Below are 6,816 nucleotides of genomic sequence, written 5' to 3' on the forward strand. Positions count from 1 at the left end.
CGACAAATTCGTCCTCCTCAGTTGCTGCCAGTTCAGCAAGTTGGTCAGTCTTGAAAGCAATTAATTTTGAGGAAGTTGCTTTGTCAGCAGATGGAGTAGATCCAGTCGCATGAGGTTCCGCCGTGATACTCTCAATAAATTGATCGATATCCTCATTTGAGACGAAAGAGTCTGAACCGATTACCTTTGATTCCTCTGGTTTTTCAATTTGATGATTGGGTGAGGGAGTTATTGACGAGATGGATACTCCAGCTTCATGTACTTCCTTTGAGGGAGATTTTAGTTGTTCCTGTAAAACGATCGGAGTATCATCCGTAATGTGATCTTGCGAAGAGATAACGGGCTCTTGAACTGATTTAGCCGTATCAAAATCAGAAAGAAACTGTTCTGCCTCAACAACTGAAAGAGATGGAGCTTTGTTTGAGTCATCAGGAAGTGGAGAGGCAGATGCGCCCCGGGCATAAAGTGGTGGAGAGACAACTAAAAGAGCCGAAACATCCTGACAACATTGTTATTCAGCACTTGGAGGGTCTGCCACCATTTGTTTTTCAGAGGGTGTATGAGCGGGCGCTATACGAGTTTGTTGGTCGATTTCAAGAAGAGTCTCAGGTGAGGATACTTTATCATGCGCAACTGATGAGTGGTCTTGACCAGCGGAGAGAGCTTGTGGCTTTTCTAATTGTGGAATATTCTGAATAACATCTAGCTCCTTCTGAGCTGTTTTGGTAGTTTCTGGTGAAGAGGATTTAGAGCTAGTGCTAGGAATGAACGAGGAGGCCTTGTGAGTGGCAATGCGGTCAATTGATGCAGAGCTAAGATCGTCATTAATATCCATCAAAGAGTCACATTTACTTTGTTCCGCAATCTCCGGGAGATTGAGCTCCTGGCGCATGTAAGACACTGACATAGCTAATGACAAAGCGTCCATTTCAAGTTGAGATATGACTGCAGAGTCATCCTTGGCAGTAGGACATGTAGAGTCAAAATTTTTCCTTTTCAGCTGTATAAGGATTTGAAGAGTGCTTTCTTTCATTTGAAGTTCTAGAAAGTCGCGTCTTTGAAGAGCGGTTTGAATGTTTTTTGTTTCGGCCCATTCTAAAATAGACCGTGTTGGGAACGAAATTCCGGCGTTTGACAAAAGTTTGAACAACTTTTTACAGCAACTGAATTGGACTAACTGCTCATCAGTCAACTGATCGCCTCAACTAAAGTTTACTCCATCGACAACTGATCTCTCAACTGTACACATCATCAGTTGAAAGCGACAACCGACAAATAGTACAGCCACCTGTGAACTAGTAGTGGCTCGCCGCATTTCAGAAATGAACAGTGTACTATTGTCAGGATATATCGACGTGGCAAATCAACGGGTAGAATATTCAAATATCTTTAATGTTACCGTTGAAAGGGAAGCCTATAAATAGTCGAAGGCAGCAGCTAAAGAAGACTCTCGCATTCTCAGTTATCTTACTTGCTGTTACGCTGTAAAAATATCCGCTCACACTCAGAAATCAAGCTCACGCTTATCAGTTCTATCAGTAGTATTCAAGACTACGTTCTAGAGCTTTCATAGCACTTTGTAATCATTTGATATATTTTCCAAGTTGTGCTAAGATCAGTTACGATCTGTTAGAAGTGTTGTATACTAAGAGTTTCAGTATTGGCAAAGTGTTAAGTCCAAACTGAAGTGGGTCAGTACATTGTTTTGTATTTGATCAAAGTCTTTTAGTGAATATCCTATCTTCGTGATAGAAGGGGTGACGTAGGAGTTATTCAAGTCTCCGAACATCCAGAAACACACTGTGTCTTTATTACTTTCAGTTATCATTTTCAGTTAGATACTCTATCTTTCAGTTAGTTAGTTTTCCGCAACTGTTTAGTAAGTTTAACTGATTGTTATTGACCGACGGGATATATAGATTCAGTTTGTAACACAACTGAAATCAGTTTGTCGAAGAATATTTTATATTGAGCAGTGTTTATTCAAACCCCCCTTCTAAACACTCTTCACCCGATTCACCGATCCTTTCAAGTGGTGTCAGAGCAAGTCATATCCTTTCAAAGATTATCTACACTCTAAGTGCTCACTATGTCTTCATTCAACAAGATTCCCATGTTCTCCAGAGAAGATTTCGACGATTGGAAGATCAGGATGCAGGATCATTTGTCTGCACAGGATGATGACATGTGGTACGTTATAACTGACGGACCCATGAAGATCTTGAAAGCAAATACAGCTATTGCAATCACAGATGGGGTACCGAACCATATTGAAAAGCTCAAAGATGAGTGGACTGCTGAAGACAAGAGAAAAGCAAATCTGGATAATGTAGCAAAAGACATATTGTACAAAACACTGGACAAAGTGACATTCAGTAAGATCAAGATGTGCAAGACGGCTAAAGAGATTTGGGAGAAACTAATCCAACTCTGCGAAGGCAATGAACAAACCAAAGAGAACAAGCTATCTGTTGCAGTACAGAAGTTCGACAACATCAGAATGAAGGTTGGAGAAACAATGCATGAATATGATGAAAGAACCAGCTGCATCATAAATGAACTGAATGCACTTGGAAAAGTGTATACCAATAAGGAAGTGGCATTAAAGGTTATCAGAGGTCTTCCCAAAGAATGGGATGTAAAAACCATGGCTATGAGGGAGTCTAAAGATCTGAACAAAGTGGAACTCCATGATCTATTCGCTGACCTAAAAGCATATGAGTTTGAACTGCAAACTCGAGAAGGACAACCATCTACCCCAGCAGCAACTACTGCTTTAGCTGCTGTAAGATCAGAACCAACTGGTTCAGTTGAGAAAGGCGCAGATCCACTAAGAAATGACGCAATGTCATTGTTCATCAGGAAATTCGGAAGATTCATGAGGAAAAATCAAGGAAACTTTCAGAAACAATACCAAAGAAATAATTCTAGAGAAGAGTCCAATGCATGCTACAACTGTGGCAAACTTGGTCATTTTATTGCTGACTGTCCCAAACCTAAGAAGGACAGTCAAGTGTCAACTGAAAGAAAGAAGAAAGTGTATGAGCATAAGAGGAGATCTAAGGATGATAAGAAGCCTTACAGAAAGAAGCATGAGGTACTCCTGGCTGAGGATAGCAAAGCCAAGTGGGCAGAGACTGACAGCGAAGAGTCGGAACCAGAAACCTCTTGCAGCTCTAGTGAAGATGAGGAAGAAGTAAAGTGCTTAATGGCTGATGACACAGACGATCAGTCAAGCATCCAACAGGTATTTGACTTCAGCTCAACTGATTTCACAAGGGAAGAACTTATTACAACTCTTCATGACATGGTTAGTGAATATCAAAAGCTTGCCTCATCATTTGAAAAGGCTAGAGTAGAGCAAAATGATCCTATTGACAACAAGACAACAACTGATATATCAGTTGAAATGTTGAGTCTAAAAAAGGAGATTGTCGAACTCAATACTGAAAAGAGCAAGAATCAATTAATGATTCAAAAGTTGATGCTTGAAAATTCAAAGCAAACTGAGCTCATTCAAGCTTGGAATAAATCATCCGTTGCATTGACTGAGATACAGAACTCTCAGAAATCATTTACTGATAAAACTGGATTAGGGTTCAGTAACCAGGATGAAATACCTTCCAAAGATATTCAACCAAAACTGAATATGGACAAAGGGAAATATATTCACTTTGTCAAATCAGTTATGGTACAAGAACAAGCAGAGCCAAGTAAACTGATTGAACAGCCGACTCATAATACGAGCAAGGGCAAAAGATGTGGTATTGGTTATAGCCCAAAAGCCGTGACTGACTCACAAAGTCAGCCACAGAAATTTTTCAGCAAAAACTATTCAAGAAGCTATTCCAACTACTATAACAGCAAGCTAGTTCAGAAAAGATACTGGCTGAACAATCAGTCGAAAAAGGGCAAATCACATATTGTATCCCCTGCACACCATACACCACACACACACAGACCGGGAAAGACAATTTGGAATACAGCAACTGGACGGTCAGTCAGACTGGTCCAAGTTTGGATTCCTAAAGGACTAATCAACTTTGGACCCAAATAGAAAAAGGGTACCACAATCTTATTTTGTGTTTGACTGCAAGTAACAGGTACAAGCACTGGATCTATATGGTATTTGGACAGTGGATGTTCACGACACATGACAGGAGATTCAAATTTATTATCTCAATTGACCAAGTACACTGGACCAAACATCAGCTTTGGAGATAACTCTAAAGGTAAAACTGTGGGTAAGGGTAAGCTTATCCATGGTAACTTCATCATTAATGATATTTTATTAGTTGAGAATCTCAAGTATAATCTGATCAGTATCAGTCAGTTATGCGATAGTGGATTCTCAGTTCAGTTTGACAAACATTCTTGTTCAGTCAGAAACTCAACTAAAGAGATTATCCTAACTGGAAAAAGGTGTGGAAACACTTACAAAGTCAGTTGGAATGATCAACCTTATGCACCAGTATGTTTTATTGCTTCAAAATCTTCTAAAAACTGGTTGTGGCATAAGAGATTAAACACCTCAACTTCAAATCTATTGCTTATTTGAGTAACCACGATCTTGTTACTGGATTGCCCAAAATAGATTTTATCAAAGACAAAATTTGCTCAGCATGTCAGTTTGGTAAGCAAATCAAATCCTCTTTTAAGAACAAGGGTTGTAAATCTTCCTCCCGATGCTTAGAACTGCTACACATGGATCTATTTGGTCCTATACCAGTCATGAGCTTAGGGGGAATGAAATACACCTTGGTGGTTGTAGACGATTTTTCTAGATTCACTTGGGTTATATTTCTCAAGTCCAAAGACCAAACTGCTGCTCAACTGATTAAGCTTTTCAAAAGATTATTAAATGAAAAATCAGTTGGAATTGATAGAATCAGATCTGATCGAGGAACTGAATTCATCAATCAAACTCTTTCAAATTATTTAGAGAATACAAAAATCAAGCATGAGCTCTCAGCAGCCAAAATTCCTTAGCAAAATGGTGTAGCTGAAAGGAGAAATCGGACCCTTAAAGAGGCTGCTAGAACGATGCTTGCTGATTCTTCTATCTCTCAAAGGTTTTGGGCAGAGGCAGTGAACACTGCGTGTTATACTCAAAACAGATCAATGATTAATAAGAATCATATGAAAACACCTTATGAGATCTGGCATGGAAAGAAAAGTGTGGTTTCTTACTTCACAATATTCGGCTGCAGATGTTTTATACTTGTCAATGGTAAAACCCATTTAACAGCTTTTGACGCTAAATCTGCAGAGGGAATATTTCTTGGGTATTCTTCAGTTAGTAGAGCTTATAGAGTCTTCAACAAAAATACCTTGAATGTTGAGGAATCTATTCATGTTGTGTTTGATGAATCTAAACTAACGTTTAAGCCAACTGATACAGTTGAGCTAGCTGATAGATTTACAGATATAAGCTTGGATGATGATGAAGAAGATGCTCATCTAAATCATAATAATCTACAATCACCTGAACCTGAAATATTGGATCAATCAGCTGAGTTGGAAGCAAATCCTGACATTCAGTTAGTGGAGCCTACAAATGAGAATCAGTTGCCAACTGAACTAGCTCCAACTGAAACTGAAGATATTCAGTTACCTACTGAGGATATTGCTATTACAGAAGAAACAAATGCTGAACTCAGATGGAAGAAATCACATCCTCCAGAACTGGTGATAGGTAATCCATCTGATCCGGTAAGAACAAGAAATCAAATGCTTAACTTATTTATTCATTCAGCTTTTGTATCTCAACTAGAGCCAAAGAAGACTGATGAAGCTCTTACTGATCCTAACTGGATAAATGCAATGCAAGAAGAGCTAAATCAGTTTACCCATAACAATGTCTGGAACCTGGTTCCAAGACCAACTTCTAAAAATGTGATAGGTACAAAGTGGGTATACAGGAATAAGCTGAACGAAGATGGTTCAGTTGTGCGCAACAAAGCAAGGCTGGTAGCACAAGGTTATAGGCAGGAAGAAGGAATTGATTACGACGAGACATATGCACCAGTTGCAAGACTGGAGGCAATCAAAATATTCCTTGCCTATGCCTCTTTCAAAAATTTCAAATGGACGTAAAGAGTGCATTTCTGAACGGCCGGTTGCAGGAAGAAGTTTACGTTGAACAACCTCCAGGTTTTGTAAATCATCACCTTCCTGATTATGTCTATCATTTGAACAAAGCTTTATACGGTCTCAAACAAGCTCCAAGAGCTTGTTATGAAACTCTTTCAAAATTTCTAACTGACCATGACTTTTCTGTCGGATCAGTTGACAAAACATTGTTCAAATTCTCCAAGAATGATCATATTTTACTTGTTCAAATTTATGTTGACGATATTATTTTTGGGTCAACTAACCCCAAACTATGCGAGAAGTTTTCCAAGTTAATGCAGGAAAAATTCGAGATGAGTATAATGGGTGGGCTGACATTCTTCCTTGGTCTTCAAGTGAAACAACTGGATTCAGGAACATTTATCAGTAAAACCAAGTACACAAAGGAATTGCTGAAGAAATTTGGCATGGAATCATGTTCAGCTGCAAGCACCCCCATGAGCTCATCAGCTAAATTAGACACTGATCAAGGGGGAATATCAGTTGAGACGACACTCTACAGAGGTTTAATAGGTTCATTATTGTACCTAACTACTAGTCGTTCTGATATTGTGTTTGATGTATGCATGTGTGCAAGATTCCAAACTAATCCTAAGCAGTCACATTTCTCTGCTGCCAAACGTATCTTGAAATATCTTAAAGGCACGCAAAATGTTGGTTTATGGTATTCTAAAGACTCATCTT

This window comes from Primulina eburnea, chromosome 10 (genome assembly GCF_022965805.1).
Source record: "Primulina eburnea isolate SZY01 chromosome 10, ASM2296580v1, whole genome shotgun sequence".
NCBI classification, from domain to species: domain Eukaryota; kingdom Viridiplantae; phylum Streptophyta; class Magnoliopsida; order Lamiales; family Gesneriaceae; genus Primulina; species Primulina eburnea.